Consider the following 22,201-nt stretch of genomic DNA (forward strand, 5'->3'; position numbering starts at 1 on the left):
TATGGTCACTGCACTTAAAACCTATAAGTCACTCCTACAGCAGGCCTTTTCAATACCAAAGACAGGGTGCTTGGTTCTATGTGTGCCTCTGCATGAGCAGGACACCCCTACAGCCTTCGGAGTCCATTCTCCCAGGTTGTAAGACAGCCATATAACATATAGAGGGGCACTGTGTCATTACGCGATGACCATCTCAAAACTGACTGTAACGAACCCTGGTTTCAAACATGTTGGAATCATACCCCACCGTAAACGGTGTGGGAGGTATGATTCCAAGCACTCTAAAGGCCCTCTGTTAGGCACTCAATGCTCCAAGTACCAGTCTTCTAGACCCGGACAGCACAACACACAACTTACATGTTGATTTGTACAGAGAACGTGGTTGTATTCCTACACTACACACTACCTCCGTGGGGCTCTTAGATACTCCTCTTCGGTGGTTCCTTGAGTCTCCGGCATTTCTATGTCATCTGGGTATTATCTGGACTCCAGTCGTGGTTCGCATACCACTATTTTAGTATATGGTTTGGTCCCCCAATGGTGACTACTGTGTATTCTGTGCTACTTACCTGTTGCTAATGCAAAGTACTGTGTGTATTGTGTATATCTCCAGCTAGGAGATATCTGAATGTGTTACTGAGTGTCTTATAATAAGTACATATTTTTATAAATACACTGTGTGATTCTTTTTCACTTAATCAATACCTATGAAATTATATGCTTTACACTCCTTCTGGACTAAGCCTGAGGGCTGCTCTCCCCAGCGACCACTTAAAGAGCTTTCTAAGGTTGTCTAAGACCACTAAAATCACCATAAGGTTGCCTGGATCAGTGCAAGGTGTCCATTTGCATAATTGTACATCATATACTGAACCAGCCTCTCACATGGCCGCAAATGTATTGGTGACTAAAATTCCAAGGAATTCGCATACCTGATAATCCTAACTTTAAATACACTGTTGCTCCACCACAGTATGTGACCTGAGTGCGACGAAAGGATGCCTGCTCCCAGTGGGCAGGCCGACCCTTGCTGCTCCTGGAGACCCCGGTGAGTGCTGGCAACACCCCTGCCTGAGCCTCCTGGTCGTCTCGTTAAGGCCCCCGCCACCTTCATGAGAGCACCTGGCCAACGTGAAAGTGCGGCACTGGTACCTGGCGTGGGATTGCCTTGAAGGGCTAGGCTCGTGCCGCTGAAGCCCCTTCTCTCCGGGGCCAAGAGAACACACTGGGAACTGGAACTGCTTATCATTGTGGACTAGGTGTACACCCCATTCCTCCTCCAAGGGGCAGAGTGGGCCGCAGCAGCGCTATAAGGTATGTGCTTACAACTAATTATTAGCTGCAGTGCGGGGTGCACAGAGAGGATTGAGAAAGCCGATAGAGTGCACTAATTTTATAATGAATAAAAAAACATTTGTCTAACACTTACATTTTATCACAAAAGCCCCCGGGTTTTTATTCCATTAGCCTTGCTCCTTTATTTGGGCCTGGAACGCCTAGGTGACTTAAAATATGGATACAGTGTAAGATAGTGGATACTTTATCTAGATAATATATGAATAAAGGCAAGTCCCACATGAATGCCCATCCATCTTCAATGAGCTCCTTCCTTCCAGATAGAAGAGGGCTCTTGACCAGCGATGGCACCGCACAGCCATAGACCATTGTATATTTTGTGATATTTTTTAGAATGTGTTGGATCAGGTTGCCGCATTCGAAATACTTAATAGCATGAACAAATCCAAGGGGTTGTGCGCAGAAATGTGGACGTAGCAATTACCAAAATTGTTTTAGTTACTCCTTAATGACATCCCTGGGGCATGTAATTTCTTTTTTACATATACCAATATTTTATTGTGTGTGATCTCCAACTGCCTGGTGGTTTTCTTTGAACTAGAAATCATTGCTAGAATCTCCGGTCCGTCTGCCTGCTGTATGTTTCCAGCAAAGAGCATTCATAGATTTATTCCTGTCACACATTGTTCCGAACTGGCCGCTCACACAACAGCTGCACTCCAGGGGCCCCACACCTCGTTTTCAAAGACATTGGAGTTAATTGTTGCCTGTATGGCACTGTTTCTTGTGCTAAAGGCCCTCTGCCTTAAAGTGCTATTGTTACCTAGATTTTCCATCATGCGTGTTAATATATTTCAAAACTTCATTCTTTCTTTGCGACTTTGCTTGCTCACTCGACACCGGGCACTCATCCAGCACTTTTACGCCGCACCATTTTCAAATGTCACCAGCCGCCCCTGCCAAGGAGTTATATAAAAACTCCATGAGATTACGTGGAGTTCCACTAATTATGTAATAAACATGCATTACTGGCCAAGGTAAGGGGGAAACCTGACAAAATATCACAACGCCTAGAGAGGGGTACAACTCAAGCAGGAGGTAAAAAAAGTTAGACATTCTCTTATTAGGGACAGGCAAGCACAAAGTCTAGAACAAAAAAAAATAAATATGCATCCATCTTCAGAGGAGAAGAGATTGGTGGGGCATTAGGTGTGAATTGGAGTAATGTGTGTTTGAAAGGATTGCATGGCCAGGAGCAAATGCCCAAAAAAGCAACCATTTGAAGATTACGATATGACAGAACGGTCTAACCCAGCTGGGTAAATAACATAAAGTGGCAGGCTGTGCATCACTCTGCAAGACGAGGACAGTCTATTGAAAGTTGTGGGTTTATTTCCAACCAGTGGCTGGTAGCAAACAATATTATTTCTGTATCAGTTGCCTTAATCAACCGAAGCACCGCATGAAGCTACGAGGACAATGCCATCACCTACATCCCTTTAAACTTGCGTGCCCAATATATATTCTAGCTTTAACTACACAAAGCTGCATTTTTCATTATGTTTTAACAGTATTAAAATGTATTTATTTCCTATGGCTCCTTCATATTGCTCATCTTTCTCTACCCTTACACATGCACAGCCCCAACCCCACTCACACACGCACACATGTACCAGTGGCAGCTCGTACAGGTAACGCTATGAGGAGGGTGGGTTGAGGCCGGTTAGGGGGGCGTTAGAAATGGGGGTCTCTCGTTGGCAGGGGTAGGTACCTCTGACAAAGTAGGGGCCCTTGCTTCTAGTCAGGGTAAGGGGGGCTACACTCCTAAAATAACCCCTGCTCACCCCCTTGGTAGCTTGGCATGAGCAGGCAGGCTTACCTTAGAGGCAGAGTGTAAAGCATTTGTGAACACATACAGTAATACAGTGAAAACACTACAAATGGACTAAACACCAGTTTAAAAAAATAAGTATTCTTCATCTAGACTTAACACAAGACCAAACGACAAAAATCCACAATACAATAATAAAAATATGACTTTTAGATGGTAGAAATAGCTTGGCCCGATGTAGATGGTAAATGCAACACTTTACTCTTAAAGTACCTTGGATCCGTAACGCAAAACAAACAAAAGGGTCGCAGGGAAGGTGATGCGTCAGTTCCTTGATTCGGGGAAGGTGGCGCACCTGTTCCTTACTGCAACGCAGGGGAGGCGATGCGTCTGTTCCTTACCGGAGAGGAGGCGAGTCGTCTGTTTCTTACTGTGATCCGGTGCGATGCGACAAGATGGCGCCTCAATGCGATGATCTGGTGCGATGCGACAAAATGGCGTCTTTGATGTGATGCGACAATGTGGATGCGATACGTGCAAGCCCGAAGGCAGTGCGGCAAAATCAATGGTTTCCTGAGCAGCTACAGGCCTTTCGACACGCTTTTCCGGTGATGCAATGGCAACCTCTGTGCAGTGGCACGCTTCTCCGGTGATGTGACATGCTTCCTCTGCGATGCGACGGCAAACAGCTGCAACAGCGTCATGCTTCTTCGGCGATGTGACGCCAACTGTTGTGGTGGCAACACGCTTCTTCCTCGTTGCGTCGCACTTCCAGCTCCCAGCGACACGCAGTCTCCAGAGGGCCCAAAACAACAGCAGGCATCTCTCTGCAGGTAGAATTCCCAGCAAGGGAATTCAGGGGGCGCTGGTGGTGAAGTCTTTGTGTCCCTGAGACTTCAGAACAGGAGGCAAGCTCAACTTCAAGCCCTTGGAGATCTTCCTCAAGATAGTAAAAGCACACACAAAGTTCCTTTTCTCCTTTCCTTGGCAATAAGTAACCACTGCAGGCCAACCCCAAACAGCACACAGCACAGGGGCAGTCTCCTCCTTCAGTTTCCTTGGTTTCTCTCTTTGGCAAAAGTTTGTCTTGATTGTCTTGATTCCCAGGAGTTCTGGGGTCATGGCCCCAATATTTATACTGCAAAATCCTTTGTTCTCTGAATGCAGAGAGTGTCTGTGCCCAGCCAAAACCAGTTCTGTCCTCCCTGGTGCACCTTCCTTGCAGGAGGTGGAGACAGCATTGTTGAAAGCAGACCTGGCCCAGGTAGCTGAAAGGAAAACTCCTCCCCCTACTCTCTATTCCATGAAGGCTCAGGTCAGTGAAGAGAAATCTCCTCCCCCTACTCTCTATTCAATGTAGGGCCTAATCAGCCCAGCCCTGACCCATCAGACTGCTGGAGCCTTCTCTGGCCCTGCCACTCACAAACTAGACATGGAATACACAAACCTAGCAGAGGCATGCTGGATGGTTAGGCAAGAAAATACCTACTTTCTAAAAGTGGTATTTTCAAACACAGAGGTGCCGATTCCGATCCGTTAAAAAAAATTCCCGTATGACTTGTATCTGTATTTTTTTACGTACGAATCGTACAAGTCCCGTACAAACGGCCAAGTACGATTCGTACGTGGAAAATACATACGAATGACCTCGGTAAAAGTCTACGACACGTCCCCGGACAGTTTTACGTACGATTCGTAAAACTGAAGTCTGAGCACACAAGTACGATCCGTACCGGCGTTCCAAATACACATTCGTATGTAAAACGTCCCGTACGGTGCGAACTGTGTACCACCCCTACCCCGGGTACACCTGGGCGAGGGGCACGAGTCGTATGGCCCCCCCAGCCTCCCACCCCACCCCCGTATGTACAGTGCGTACCCCCATCCCCACCCCCGTATGTACGGCGCGTACCCCACCCCCGTATGTACACGCCATACCCCACCCCCATATGTACGGCGCGTACCCCACCCCCGTATGTACGGTGCGTTCCCCACCCCCGCATGTACGGCGCGTACCCCACCCCCGCATGTACGCACCGTACCCCCAGCGCTATGCGTAGCACTGGGGGTACAGTGCGTACATGCGGGGGTGGGGTACGTGCCGTACATGCGGGGGTGGGGTATGCACCGTACATATGGGGGTGGGGTACGTGCCGTACATACGGGGTGGGGTTTGCACCGTACATACGGGAGTGGGGTACGCGCCGTACATACGGGGGTGGGGTATGCGCCGTACATACGGGGGTGGGGTATGCACCGTACATACGGGGGTGGGGTACGCGCCGTATATACGGGGGTGGGGTACGCACCGTACATACGGGGGTGGGGTACGCCCCGTACATACGGGGGTGGGGAACGCGCCGTACATACGGGGGTGGGGTACGCACCGTACATACAGGGGTGGGGATGGGGGTACGCGCTGTACATACAGGTGTGGGGTACGAACCGTACATACAGTTGTGGGGTACTCACCGTACATACGGGGGTGGGGGTACGGTGCATACATGCGGGCGGGGGGCTGGGAGTACGGTGCGGACGTGTAGGAATGGGGGTACGGTGCGTACCGGGCCCCCTTTTCCTCGTGCATCGCTGCGTACTTAGTTTTTCCGGCACTTTTTGGCTCCCGTAAAAATATTCCCGTGCGAAGTGCTGTGGGTATGAATCGTACTTGCTGGTCCGTAAAACGCTGCCTGACTCCGTACGAATGTCGCGTACGCGCTGTCCCGGATCGGACTTGTATGTATTTTTTAGTCGCACGGTGTTTTTTACGATTCGTACGGAAATGGTATTTCTGTACGAATCGTACTTGCTGGTTTGTAAGGTGCATTCCCCGGGTACGAGTCGTACAGAGAAAACGCTCCGTACGACGATTCGTACCCGGGTTTTACACGATCGGAATCTGCACCAGAATGTAAAAATCATCCACAATAAAAGATGTATTTTAACATTCTGAGTTCAGGCATACTAAACTTTATTTTCCTATCTTGTTCCAAGGGTCAGTTAGGATTATAAGATGTTATAATCAAACTGCCATTCTGGCCTATGGGAACAGATAGCCTTGTAATAGTGATAAACTAAATTGGCTGTAATCCACTATTAGGACATGCCACACATACCAGGGCATGTCTTAACTTTCACATACAATGCACCCTGCCCTTGGGCCTACCTTAGGGGTGACTAACATGTAGACAAGGGAAGGTTTAGGGACTGGCAAGTGGGTGCACTTGCCAAGTCGACATGGCAGTCCAAGACTGCACACAGACTCTGCAATGGCAGGCCTGAGCCACATTTTACAAGCTGCTTAGTGAGTGGCACAACCAGTGCTGCAAGCCCACCAGCAGCATTTGATTTACAGGCCCAGGGCACTCATGGTGCACTGTACGAGGGTCTGACAAGTAAATCAAATAAGCCAATTATGGAGTCACTAATCCATTATAACAATTTACAATAGGGAGCACTTGCACTATGGCACTGAATAGCAGTGGCAAAGTGCCCAAAGCATCTAGACCAGCAAAAACACAGGAGGCAACAGAAAAAAATGGAAGGGAGACCTACGCCAATGGTGCCAGGTCTAACAGGGGAGTAGTGGAGTACGACATATGATTAGAAAGTTGAATAGAAATATATAAATAAAACCACTTACCTTGCGCTGCCAGCATCACAAGGTAAGTGCTTTTCTTTCTTAATTTATTTCTATTCCACTTTCCAGTCATATGTCATACTCCACTAGCCCCCCACCTGGCCGTACCCCTGCCCTGCCTCACCGCCCCACAGCATTACCTGTGCGAGCCACCACTGCGTATAGTTCCACTAGAGTGGAAAACAAATGCAATTTGTTTACTAGGAGACGCGCAAAACCAGTGAACTAGATGTATATGTTGGTTTCATAGAACGCCAACCAGTCAGTATGGGCAGCTCCAAAGTGCAAGAGAGTGCATTATGAAACATAGATGGTATTCCACTGAGTTCTATGGTTCTGATTTTGTGCACTGCCTTCATGCTGCTTTCAGCTGCTTCAACGCATGTGGAGACAAAAGCTCCTCATTCACCAGGAAGATCATCCTTTCTATTCCTTCCCAGGCTACTCAGAACACACTTGAGAGGCCCTCACAGGAGCCTTCTGAGGAGTTTGAGCGCGCCAGATGTAAACTCATCTTGCCGCGTCTTGATTGCTGCCAGCATCTGTTTTTTTTTTCTAACTGCGTTGGAACCCACCAAATCGAGATTACCTTCTGCTAAACCCATCTCCCTACTGTGAGGCAGGCGATGATAGATTGCTCAATTAAGCTCCCTTCATTCCCTGGCTCACACAACATGACCACTAACATGGCTGCCACTTGGAGATAGTGAAGAACAACCATTTAAAACCCAGCAGTGCTGATGCACAACCCGCCTTCTTCTGGACAATGGGGCTTGTAGTTTCCTCTGTGGTACAGGTTCTGTCTGTCGAACAACATGGAACAGCTTTTAGAACTACTAATTCGAAAAGGCCGAGCGCAGAAGAACGTCAGCCACTCAAGGCACCACTAGACATGTCAAGGCCTGACTGCACACTGAGCTTTAAAAAGGATGGCTGAGTTAGTGTGCTTATGCACCCACTGCAACACAGTTGTAAATAAAGTGGGATGGGCGCTGCTGTGCCAGTAAACTCCACCATGAGGCGGTGGCCGAGTTTTTGCCAAACTACACACTCCAAGCGGAATGGGCAAAATCTACTAACTCTGCCAGCGGAGCGGAGTTTCCCACCCATCCCTAATTACAAGGGAACAACTGGACGAACGTATTCTATTTTTTCATTTGGTAGTAATACATCTGTGTTAGATTTGGGGGTCTCTAGTTGGCATAGGTAGGTACCTGTGATAAATAGGGACCCTTGCGTCTAGTCAGGGTAAAGGGGTACACTCCTAAAATAACCCCTGCTCACCCCCTTGGTAGCTCAGAGGCAGTGTGTAAAGCATTTGTGAACACATACAGTAATCAAGTGACAACACTACAGATGGACACCACACAAGTTTTATATCAAAAATAGGTATTCTTTATATAGACATATCACAAGACCGCAAATGACACAAATCCACAATACTGTTACTTCAAAATGGTAGAATTTAGATTAGTTCTCTTAAGATGGTAAATGCGATACCCAGAGTTCAATGTACCTTAAGATGCGACACGCAGGGCAACAAAAGTGTTGCAAGGACGGTGATACGTCGAAGATCCGGTGCAAATAAACAAAGATGGCGCTTTCTTCTTGATGCGACACGCTTCCCGGTGATGCGCCGGCACCTGATGCGATGTCGATCCTCTTCTCCGGTGATGCGAGATGTTTCCTCATGATGCGAGCCGCGACATGCCCTGCGACACGCTTCCCAGTGATGCGGTGGCATCTGATGCGACATCGATCCTCTCCCCTGGTGATGCGAGTTGCTTCCACAATGATAAGCCGCAACAGACCCTGCGACATGCTTCCCGGAGATGCAGCGGTGCCTGATGCGACGTCGATCCTCTTCTCCAGTGATGAGCCGTGACAGGCCCTGCGACACACTTCCCAGAGATGCGACGGCATCTGATGAGACGTTGATCCTCTTCTCCGGCAATGCGAGGCGCTTCGGAGGACCTGTGATGACTCAATGATTCTTCTGCGACACGCTTCCCGGTGATGCAGCGGCGTCTGATGCAACGTCTATCCTCTTCTCCGGCGATGCAAGGCACTTCGTGTTGTGAAGCGGCAGTTCGGCAACATGCTTCTTGTTCTTGAGTCGCGCTTCCAGCTCCTTGCAACACGCAAGTCCTCAAAAAGTCCAGCACAACTGCAGGCACTTCAAAAGAATTCTTGGGGAGCTGGTGGGTGAAGTCTGTTGGCCTTGAGACTTCAGCAGGAGGCAAGTTCTTTTCCAAGCCCTTGGTGATGCTTCACAAGTTGAATTAAAGTGCACACAAAGTCCTTTCTCCTTTCTTTGGCAGTCAGGCAACCACTGCGGGTCAATCCCCAAGCAGCACTTCAGCTTAGGGATAGTCTCTCCTCAGTTTCTTCTGGTTCCTCTCCTCAGCAAAGGTTTCTTCTTGTTTCCCAAAGTGATCTAAAGTTCTGGTCCCAATATTTTTACTAAGTTTCTCTTTGTTCTCTGAAGGCAGAGAGGCCTTTGCCTAGTTCAAACCAGTTCTGGTCAGTCCTGGAGCACTCTGTTGACAAGACTCCTTCTTTCCTTTCAGAGTGCAGGGCAGAGACATCAGACGCTCCACGGGAGGTGGAGCCAGCATTGTGGAGGGAAGGCACAGCCCTATTCAGGTCCCAGGTGCAACTCCTCCCACCCATCTAGATGCAGATCTCTCTATTCAGCCCTGTGCTGACTCACCCTGCCTCCTGGAATTTCCCCAGCCCCTGTCACTCAAACTCCAGGCATGGAATACACAGCCTAGCAGAGACAGGTTTGGATGGTTAGACAAGAAAATACTTACTTTCTAAAAGTGGTATTTTCAAACACAGGATGTTAAACACAACTTCACTAAAATATGCATGTTATCATGCTGAGTTCAGGCATACTAAATTTGAATTTCTACCATTTTCCCTGAGTCAGTTAGGATTATAAGATGTAATAATCAAACTGCCAATTCTGACCTATGGAGAACAGGTAGCCTTGCAATAGTGAAAAACAAAAATGGCTGTAATTCACTATTAGAACATGCCACACACACCAGGGCATGTCCTACCTTATACTTACAATGCACCCTGCCCTTGGGTCTACCATAGGGGTGTCTGATATGAAGAAAAGGGAAGGTTTAGGGACTGGCAAGTGGGTGCACTTGCCCAGTCAGCATAGCTGTACCAGACTGCACGCAGGCTCTGCAATGGCAGGCCTTAGACACACTTTTACAGGCTGCTTCTGTGGGTGGCACAACCAGTGCTGCAAGCCCACCAGGAGTATTTGGATTACCAGCCCTGGGCACTCCTGGTGCACTGTACTAGGGTCTGACAGGTAAACCAAACCAACCAATCTTGGAATCACTAATTCATACATCCATTTACCATAGGGAGCGCTTGCACTGTGACACTGGACAGCAGTGACTCACGCGGCCGCAATGCACTGCTGATGATGTCACATATTACATCATTAATGACATGGTCAGTGACATCACTGATGACATCTCAAATGACATCACTGATGACATCACTGATGACATCATCCAGTGAATGTGGTTTAGTTTGAAATTTAAATATGTATTATATATATATACCAATCTGTATTGAAGATTGAGTGGATATATAACTGTCTGGATGGAGGATTTAGTAGCTGTCTGACTGTCTAAGTGAGTAATTAAAAGTGTCTCACTTAATACAGGGATTAGTAACTAAACTATGTGAATGTGTGCATCACTGTCTCTGTTGTTGTATAACATGCTGCATCAGTTGGTCACTAACTACATGAGTGTGTATATTAGTTTTTGATTAGTTGGGTGAGTATTTGTATGGGACACTGAGTTTGTGTGTGGTTGGATGGGGTGTGTGTAACCCTATGCATAGATGTGTGAATGGTTGATTGACCAGGTGTATAGGTTTAAGAGTGCATGTGGAAACAGTTGTTTGGGTGACTGAGTGTATTTATTTGTGTGTTGGTGAATATATGTTTTTAGTTGTACATCTTCAACAAAGTAAAAAAATTAAAGGCTTTGTATGTGAGAGTTGGTGAGTTGGTGTATATAAATCAGTGTATATAAGAGTCAGTGATTGTGAGAGTAACTATATGAATGAGTGTATAATTGTAATGGTAATTTTTTAACATATTAACTATGAGTTACTATGTGTTTGAATAAATGAGGTGTTGTGTGTATAATTGTGTAAGTGAGTAAATGTAAGTGTGATTAATTTTTTTCATGAGTAAGTAGGATGACTGCATAACTGACTAAGATGACTGCTGATGTGTCAATGTCTATGTATGTGTATACGTGCATTTGATAGTGTTCTATTAATTAGTGACTGCATGTATAAGTGATTCTGTTGTTGAATGGGTAGTTGTGTGTGTAGACTTAGGAATCAGTGGTGGGTATGTAGTAACTGGTATTGGTGTGTCAATGATTTCAAATATGGTACTCTGTATTTTACAGTGAGTGATGAAAGGGTATACTAGTGTATGATGAGGTGTATCAGATTGTCAAGTGGATGATGTCATCAGTGATGTCATCAATTATGTCATTTGAGATGTCATCAGTGATGTCACTGACCATGTCATGAATGATGTAATATGTGACATCATCAGCAGTGCATTGCGGGTGCGCAAGTTATAGTTAGCAGAACTAACTATAACGGAGGAATTTCTATGGTTTTGTACGAGTGAAATTGCCAGCTAACAATAGCACCCCAAAAACCTATGTTTTTTTCAGTGAATTTCAAAGCTTTTTTAAATGCTAATTTCTAACTATAACGTCTCTGAAACCTATGGTTTTTTCAGTGAATTTCAGAGGTTTTTTAAATGCTAATTTTTAAGTGTAATAGTAGTTATACCTATTTTTTTGTTCTGATTTTCTACAGTTTTTAACTGTTTATTTATAAATATTGTATTCATTAAATACCATTATATATTTTTCTGAGGCGAGCTGCTTTGAACCCCTCACCTGCTGTGGCAAGTACATCTCGAGTATCCTCAGGAACACCTGCAATGGATATTAGGCCAGAATTTGCCTTTCTTGAGCAACACTGCGTGAAGTGTAAGAAACTTATATGCTTCGGTGAGCAGTCAGTGGATGCAGTTTGTGCTGCGCAACACAACCATCGTTATTTGTTTTTTTGTTTTTGGAATAATAAGTAATTCCAAATGTTTCCTGTTTTATTCGTTCTTTTTTGTTCATTTTTTGTAAAAACACCAAAACAAATACAACATTTTATTAAAAAATAAAACAAAATACAAAAGAAAAAAAAAGTTCTTATCAGAACTACCTTATCTGGTTAAAGAAAAAACTATAATTGCAAGGTAATGTGTGAAAGTTTGGAATATAAGTATACAGCATGATTGACTGAAAGAATGCATTAGTAGTGTATGGTGAATTTATAGGTGAAGATTTATGAGGAAGTACTGCAGCGTGACACTGCAAGCTCTTTAGCGGCACTGCACTGTGGCACTTCCGAAGCACAGGGATGTGACATATGTATATGAATATGTTGCAACTCTGTGTTTCCCTCTGCACTGCTGCACAAACTGCAGCCATGCGGTGACAGAGGCACCCTTGCACCATGGTGCAAGGATGTCTGTCTCGTGTGGAGATTGTTTTTGTGCAGGAAGGGACACCTTCCTGCACAAAAACAATCAGTAAAGGCATTTTCCTCTTTCAATGTATGCTGTGGAATGAGGCATGCATTGAAAGAGGAAAACATGAGGAGAAATTAAAACAATTCTCCACGTTGCGCCTTGCTACACCAACTCTAGGATGGCGCAGCATTCACACACATCTCCAGATTTACGATTTCTCATAAATCTGGAGATGTGTCTTGTTCTATGGGTGTTGCATGGGAACAACCACAGCAACACCTATGGGATGCCCCTTCAATGCAAAGTTCTGTGTATGAAGGGGTCGTATTTACAAGGAGAGGAAAAACCATGCAGGGTGGCTTTTCCTCTCCTTGTAAATATGAAGGATTGTCTGCCGCCATCACTACGTTACAAAAAGTGACGTACTGGTGGCGCAGGGCGCTTGTAAATCTGCCCCATAAGTGCTTGGCAGACTGATACAATAAGAACATGGTGCTGGATGAGTGATTGAAGAAATGCATGAGACTGACAGGAGGTATCCTATGCTGCATGGGTATTACTTCAGTATTTATTGGAGTGGACCAATAGTATGTATCTGATTAGAGATTTGTAGGGATTATGCACAGAACATTTTATGTGTACTTGTGTTGGTGCCTAGGTCATTTTATAAGAATACCACTAGTAACTGGAATGATGACAGTGCTGGAAACAGAATGAACACTTAATTTATAAGTGCTTACATATTGGTTGAGTGATAGGATAAGTAGAAGTGCATGGGACAGACTGGGCGATTCCTACACTGCATGAGTACTAACTGTGTATTTAGAAGAGTGTATCAATAGTATGTAGCTAGTTAGAGGTCTGCTTGGATAGTGCACAAAATATTATAGATGTACTTGTGTTAGTAGCTAGGCCATTCCATAAGTTCATGACTAGTAACTAGAATAATTACAGTATTACAAACAGAGTGTATAGTGAATTTATAAGTGCTTAGGTATTGGTGGAGTAATAGGATAAGTAGATAGTGCTGGATGGGTGATTGGAGAAATGCATGGGACAGACAGGGGGATTCCTACACTGCATAGGTACTAACTGGATATTTAGAAAAGCGTATCAATAGTTTGTAGCTGGTTAGAGGTGTGCATGCATAGTGTACAAAATATTGTACCTGCACTTGTGTTTTTGACTACGCCATTCCTTAAGTATACGACTAATAACCGGAGTAATTTCAGTGTTGCAAAGAAAGTGCGTGCTAAATTTATTCGTGCTTAGGTATTGGCAGAGTGATAGGTTACGTAGATAGTGCCGGATGGTTGAATGGAGAAGTGCATGGGACAGACAGAAGGATTCCTAGAATGCATAGGTACTAACTGGTTATTTAGAAGAGCGTATCAAAGCTTTGTAGTTGATTAGAGGTCTGCATGCATAGTGCACAGTTTATTGTAGCTGTACTAGTTTTACTGGCTAGGCCATTCCTTAGGTACATGACTAGTAACTAGAATAATTACAGTATTACAAACAGAGTGTATAGTGAATTTATAAGTGCTTAGGTATTGGTGGAGTAATAGGATAAGTACATAGTGCTGGATGGGTGATTGGAGAAATGCATGGGACAGACAGGTGGATTACTACACTGCATAGGTACTAACTGGGTATTTAGAAGAGCGTATCAATAGTTTGTAGCTGGTTAGAGGTGTGCATGCCTAGTGGACAAAATATTGTACCTGCACTTGTGTTTTTGACTACGCCATTCCTTAAGTATACGACTAATAACCGGAGTAATTTCAGTGCTGCAAAGAGAGTACATGTTGAATTTATAAGTGCTTAGGTATTGCGGAGTGATAGGATACGTAGATAGTGCTGGATGGGTGATTGGAAAAGTGCATGGGACAGACAGGCGGATTCCTAAGTTGCATGGGTAGTACTTTATTAAGTAGCTGGGTAGAGGTTTATATATATGTAGTGCACAGCTGAATGTAGTTGTGCATTGATAGTGTTTGGATTATTTAATCCTACCTTGACAGTAGTACATATCAAAAAATGCTAAACATTTTTTTCAGTTGTTATAAGTGCTTAGGTATTGGTGGAGTCATAGGATAAGTAGCTAGTGCTGGATGGGTGATTGGAGAAATGCATGGGACAGACAGGAGGATTCCTACACTGCAGAGGTACTAACTGGATATTTAGAAGAGCGTATCAATAGTATGTAGCTGGTTAAAGGTCTGCATGCATAGTGTACAAAATATTGTACCTGCACTTGTATTAGTGGCTAGGCCATTCTTTAAGTATATGACTAATAACTGGAGTAATTTCAGTGCTGCAAAGAGAGTGCATACTCAATTTATGAGTGCTTAGGTATTGGTGAAGTGATAGAATACGTAGATAGTGCTGGATGGATGAATGGAGAACTGCATGGGACAGACAGAAGGATTCCTAGACTGTATAGGTACTAACTGAGTATTTAAAAGACTGTATCAATGCTATGTTGCAGATTAGAGGTCTGTATGCATAGTGCACATAATATTGTAGCTGTACTAGTTTTTCTGACTAGGCCATTCCTTAGGTACATGACTAGTAACTAGAATAATTTCAGCGCTGCAAAGAGAGTACATGTTACATTTATAAGTGCTTAGGTATTGGCGAAGTGATAGGATACATAGATAGTGCTGGATGGGTGATTGGAGAAATACATGGCACAGACAGAAGGATTCCAACACTGCATAGGCATTAACTGGGTATTTAGAAGAGTGTATTAATAGTATGTAGCTTGTTAGAGATCTGCATGCATAGTGTACAAAACATTGTGCCTGTACTTGGGTTAGTGGCTAGGCCATTCCTTAAGTATATGACAAATAACTGGAGTAATTTCAGTGCTGCAAAGAGAGTGTATGCTAAATTTATGAGTGCTTAGGTATTGGCAGAGTGATAGGATATGTACATAGTGCTGGATGGGTGAATGGACAAGTGCATGGGACAGGCAGAAGGATTCCTAGACTGCATAGGTACTAACTGAGTATTTAAAAGACTGCATCAATGCTATATAGCTGATTACAGGTCTGCATGCATAGTGCACAGAATATTGTAGCTGTACTAGTGTGTGTCTATGGTTTCGAGAATGGTAGTCTGTATTTTAGGGTGGGAGTAGGTGCATCAGATGATCACGTAGATGATGTCGTCAGTGATGTCATTTGAGATGTCATCAGTGATGTCATCAGTGATGTCACTGACCATGTCATGAATGATGTAATGTGTGACGTCATCAGAAGTGCTTTACGGGGGTATGAGTTATAGTTAGCTGAACTAACTATAACGGGGGAATTTCTATGGTTTTGTACGAGTGAAATGTCCAACTAACTATAACATCCCTGAAACCTAGGGTTTTTTTCAGTGAATTTCCAAGGTTTTTTACATGCTAACTTCTAACTATAACGTGCCTGAATCCTCTGGTTTTTTCAGTGAATATATATATATATATATATATATATATATATATATATATATATATATATATATATATATATATATATATATATATATATATATATATATATATATATATATATATTCATGCTCCAGGTCTCACCCTTTAACTGCTGCACTCAGGGCGGGTGCTTTCTTCCGCTTAAACGTGAAGGGTGAAATCACGAAAATATTAAAGCTGCAAATGCCCAGGTGGGTTGAACATGGACGAAGAAATGTCAATCCACCTGAAATAAGATGAATGTAAAACTATGTGACTGCAGCAGGCTATTATTAGTATTACTACAAGTAATTTTCTTAGTTTCTGCTTTATTTTCACAGCATACGGTGACTTTATGCTCATCTGTCCACAGTACTTTTAACATTTTGCTTCTTTGCATTTTAACTATTCCGTCTCTTGTTCCATGTGAATGTGTTGTATTTCACTAGTTTATTAATTTTCATGAGCTATGTTATTCATTGCACTGACATGTTTACCTTTCTTGTATTTTTTACAGGAGAGAAGGAAGGAGCCCTTCACTTAGACTCACCGGCACGGGCATCCTACCCTTTTCCTCCATGGTATCACTCTTCACTAGCTCATCACTTCAATCTGCTCCACTGACGGTTCCTTGTTAAAGCATACGAGCACGTTTTTTGATTTAAGATAAGTCCTTTTGACCGATGGTCATTACCTGCACTTTTAAGGTTTGTGAGTAGTACTATTCGAGTATTATGCCAACCGGTCTCGCTGCTTTAGTCTAGCCTGAGACACTAGTACACTAGGAGGCTGCCTGGGCACTTGCCCGTAGACTGTAAGTAACATGACCTATTTGTATGCTCACGCATTTTTCGTGATTTTAGTGTGTGGTGTTTTCACTTAATATATTGCTCTGGCAACTACTCTTCACTTTGAATGTTAGCCCTGCATGTCTCATTTGCAAGCTCAGTGGTACCACTCTCTGGTCGAGCAATGTATTCTAAGCGATGTCCCACACTTGGGTAGGCGATCCACATTGCTTCATTGATTACAATTTGCATTCTTGTTTATCTGATTCATTTCAGCATGCAATGTCTACTTCTGCATTAATGTTTTTTACTAAGGTCATTACCTGCACATTTAAGGTTTGTGAGCAGTACTATCCGAGTATTATGCTGACCTTTCTAGCTACTTTAGTCTAACACGAGACATTAGCATACTAGGAGGTTGCCTGGGCACTTGCCCGTAGACTGTTAATAACATGACCACACTGGGGTAGGCGGTCCACATTGCTTTATGCATAATTTGTATCCTTCATTATCTTATTCATTTCAGTATGCAATGTCTACGTCTGTATTAATGCTGTATTTATGCTTTTTACTGTTTTGACCATTCAAAGATGGCCGCTACCAGTGGTTGTATGTAGTCCCTTCTTTATTGTGATGACCTCGTATTTTCAATGCTTTATCAAGGACGGTTTGAAGCGCACATTGTCACACCTGATCAAGGCTTGTCGCCGAAACGCGTAGTGTGAATTAAACACTTGGATTACCTACCTCGCTGTTTACCTGTTTCTTACTGAGAGCGCACCAACTAACTTGCTTTTCGTGTGGATATATATATATATATATATATATATATATATATATATATATATATATATATATATATTCATGCTCCAGGTCTCACCCTTTAACTGCTGCACTCAGGGCGGGTGCTTTCTTCCGCTTAAACGTGAAGGGTGAAATCACGAAAATATTAAAGCTGCAAATGCGGAGCACTCACGGGACATTCTTGAAGTTGATTTAATGAAGCAAATGCATTTCGGCATTTTTAGCCTTCCTCAGTGCTTATCAACTGGCACTCGAACATTGTATGTTTAAATACATCTAAAAATGATTTGATTGGAGAGGCACACAGTCACTGCAAGCAACGAAGGACTGCAACAGTTCAAGGTCTTTATGCCAAATTCCTTGGCTGCCATGTCTGCGTGTGTTAGATCCCTTTCAGCCAGATGGAAATATGTCGTTTTTTGCTTTCAAATTCTGTCTTACATAAACAATTTTCAAAGTACGATTGCACTTACACGCTGCATGGCTCAATTAGCCCTTCAAAATTGCTCTGGTCCTGGTTTGCATTTGCAGCTTTAATATTTTCGTGATTTCACCCTTCACGTTTAAGCGGAAGAAAGCACCCGCCCTGAGTGCAGCAGTTAAAGGGTGAGACCTGGAGCATGAATCGATTACACTGCCAGCACCGCCAAAAGAAAGAATGAGAAAGCATCCTTCCAGCTCTGCTGACAATCATATATTGGAGGACTGAAGTAATAAATACTGAAACCTGAAGGATGGTGTAACGTTCTGGAATGTGGCAGGCGAGGGACTCTAACATGATATCACGGCACTTACATATGGAGGCACCAGGACCGGAGCAATTTTGAAGGGCTAATTGAGCCATGCAGCGTGTAAGTGCAATCGTACTTTGAAAATTGTCTATGTAGGGATCTAACACACTAAATTGAGAAAAATCCTAATTTTAAGACTTTCGGTATTCACAGAAGGCATTTAGGAGTCCTAAAGTTAGGAGTCCTAACTATACTACTACTAAACTGCGAAAAATCCTAATTTTAAGACTTTCGGTATTCACAGAAGGCATTTAGGAGTCCTAAAGTTAGGACTCCTAACTTCTGTGAATACCGAAATGAGTAAGTGCCTTCTGTGAATACCAAAATGAGTAAGTGCCTTCTGTGAATACCAAAATGGTAGTAAGTTTAGGATTTTGTCTTAAGTTAGTTCTGTGAATCGGGCCCCACGACCTTAAACTGTTGCAGTCCTTCGTTGCTTGCAGTGACTATGTGCCTCTCCAATCAAATCATTTTTAGATGTATTTAAACATACAATGTACGAGTGCCAGTTGATAAGCACTGAGGAAGGCTAAAAATGCCGAAATGCATTTGCTTAATTAAATCAACTTCAAGAATGTCCCGTGAGTGCTCCGCATTTGCAGCTTTAATATATATATATATATATATATATATATATATATATATATATATATATGTATATATATATATATATCCAATAATAGTCGCAAATAAGCAAACGCACTCTCGGTAGCAGTAACGAGTTTAATTAGCACTATAGCAAAGTGCTAATTAAACTCGTTACTGCTACCGAGAGTGCGTTTACTTATTTGCGACTATTATTGGATTGAATTTGCCGGCGTTGGCTCTACCAGCCCAGCGCGCCACCCAACCACGGGCGAGATTCCCAGGAGGAGCTGGTTTTGTTTACATATATATATATATTCACTGAAAAAACCATAGGTTTCAGACATGTTATAGTTAGCGGAAATTTTACTGATAAAAAACCAATGAAATTCCCCCGTTATAGTTAGTGCAGGCAACTATAACTCACGCGACCGCAATCCTCTGCTGATGCTAATACTGTATTTAGACACTTATTTGCCCATGTCTTCTTCCATAAATTTGTACCTATACATATATTACAAATATTTTTTTTTCATAAAGACACATATGTCATCAGCAGAAGATTGCGGTCGCGTGAGTTATAGTTGCCTGCACTAACTATAACGGGGGAATTTCATTGGTTTTTTATCAGTAAAATTTCCGCTAACTATAACATGTCTGAAACCTATGGTTTTTTCAGTGAATTTGCAAGGTTTTTTAAATGCTAATTCCTAACTATAACGTGTGTGAAACCTATGGTTTTTTCAGTGAATTTGTACGTTTTTTTAAATGCTAAGTTACTTTACGCCATTCGTGGCGTGCACGCCCACTTAACGCAGTTCGTTCCGTGTGGCAGTTAGTGCCGTACACGCAAGGTGGGCACGCAGTGCGCTACGCGCACTGCGTGCCCACGTTACGCACCGTGCGCACATGGAGGACATATTATGCGCTTCCTTGTGATAGGTAATCTGTTAAATTTAATTTGTAAATGATGACAATAATATGCCATGCACAGAGAGTGTTTTTTTTTTTTAATAAAATTTTTTAGCATAAGCGCACCGTACGCGTACGGTAAGCGTAATCGGCGAAATTTTCAAAAAATAAAAATTTACCGTTTTTGGCCTTGGGGGATCTTTGAGGACTCAACTAACATGGCTATGTGCATGGGCGCTGTCTAAACAGCCCCTTTATATGTTTTTTGCCTTTGTTTACAGCCCCCCCCCTCAGAGTGCGAGAGAGAAAATGGCGGCCGCCGCTTCCTGGTTTCGACCGATTCGAATGTTTACTTAGATGTAACAGCCAATCAGAATCGCGCTCGCGCACGCCACCGTACGCGTACGGTAAGCTTACGGTAAGCGCACGGTAAGCGCACCGTAAGCTGCCACAGATATATATATTGATTTAAAGGCTATTTTCTCAGAATCTACTGAACAGATTTACACCAAACCTACAAAAGGCACTTCCTTGACCTGAGGACTACCTCTCTGCCAAATTTCTAGTAATTCTGTTCAGCCGTTCGGGCTGTAGCCCTGTCTAAAGGTCCTATGGAAAAATGCATGGGAAAAACGCGTTTTGGGACCCCCCTTTTATCTCAGCCCCCGCTTGACGAATCCCCCCGAGACTTTCAGGGTAGGAGCGGAGCGTAGCGCCCCACCTATTTTGAGAAATTCGCGAGGATTCGTCGACCGGCGCCAAAGTTATTCAAAATAGAATGTTGCGGATTTCCTATGGAAACAGGGTCCTAACTATAACTACCTACTGGCGACCGCCAGTAGGTAATATATATATATATATATATTCACTGAAAAAACCATGGGTTTCACACACGTTATAGTTAGGAATTAGCATTTAAAAAACCTTAGAAATTCACTGAAAAAACCATAGGTTTCACACACGTTATAGTTAGGAATTAGCATTTAAAAAACCTTAGAAATTCAGTGAAAAAACCATAGGTTTCACACATGTTATAGTTAGCTGGACATTTTACTCGTAAAAAACCAATGAAATTGCCCCGTTATAGTTAGTTCAGCTAACTATAACTCGCGCGCCCGCAATGCACTGCTGATGACGTCACATATTACATCACTCATGACATGGTCAGTGACATCACTCATGACATCACTGATGACATCTCAAATGACATCACTGATGACATCACTGATGACATCATCCAGTGAATGTGTGTTTTTCTGATAATTAAATATGTTTTATATATGTATATCTCAAGGTTGATAGAAGAATAAATGGGTATATTACTGTCTAAATGGATGATTTCTTTTTGAAAAATTGATTGTGTAACTGACTGATTAAGTGTATCATAGTGAATACATGGCTTAGCGAGTAATATTTAAATATGTAAATATCTGTATCATTTTTTCACTTTGTGTATAAGTGGCTGCATGGGTTGGTGAGTAGCTACATGGGTGTCTATATAGGTTATTAGTTGGTTTTTTTGAGTATTAGTCTGAGTGTCTGCATGGTTCGGTGGGGGTATGACGTAGTGCATAGGTGCATGAATGAGTGACTCACTGTTTGTATGTGTTGAACAGAGCATGTGTGCAGGACTGCATGGGTGGATGCGTGTGTGTATTGGTGTGTTAGTGAGTGAATGACTGTCTCAATAGTGTCTTTATGAGTAACTACATATGTTTTAAACTAGTATATGTGACTATTGGTGTATATATGTGAGTATATGTGAGAGGGAGAGATTGAAAGAGTTCCTGTATGAATAAGTATGTGTTTCTATAAGTGATTGTTTAAAAGACTAAGTATGTGTAAGTTTCCGTAGAAGTAAGTGTGGTGGTGTGTGTATAACTGTATATGCAGGTGAATGTATGTTTGATTCTTTACTAGCATGAGTGACTATGTGTGTGAGTAACTCTATGGATGAGTGGCATTATGTAACAGGATGTATAGGTGTATGAGTACATATGATGAGTGAGTACATGTATGAGTGACTGTATAGGACTGTTGGTGAATGAGTGGATGTGTATGTTGATCTTAGAATTACTGAAGAGGTTGTTGTAACTGGTATTGGTATGTCCATTGTTTTGAAAATTTTAGTCTCTATTTTTGAATGTGTGTATCAAAGCTTATATTAAGGTGAGAGGAGGTCTGCCACTCTATCACAAGGATGATGTAATCAGTGATGTCATCAGTGATGTCATTTGAGATGTCATCAGTGATGTCATGAGTGATGTCACTGACCATGTCATGAGTGATGTAATATGTGACGTCATCAGCAGTGCATTGCGGGCGCGCGAGTTATAGTTAGCTGAACTAACTATAACGGGGCAATTTCATTGGTTTTTTACGAGTAAAATGTCCAGCTAACTATAACATGTGTGAAACCTATGGTTTTTTCACTGAATTTCTAAGGTTTTTTAAATGCTAATTCCTAACTATAACGTGTGTGAAACCTATGGTTT

The sequence above is a fragment of the Triturus cristatus genome, chromosome 2_2 (assembly GCF_964204655.1).
Source record: "Triturus cristatus chromosome 2_2, aTriCri1.1, whole genome shotgun sequence".
Taxonomy (NCBI): domain Eukaryota; kingdom Metazoa; phylum Chordata; class Amphibia; order Caudata; family Salamandridae; genus Triturus; species Triturus cristatus.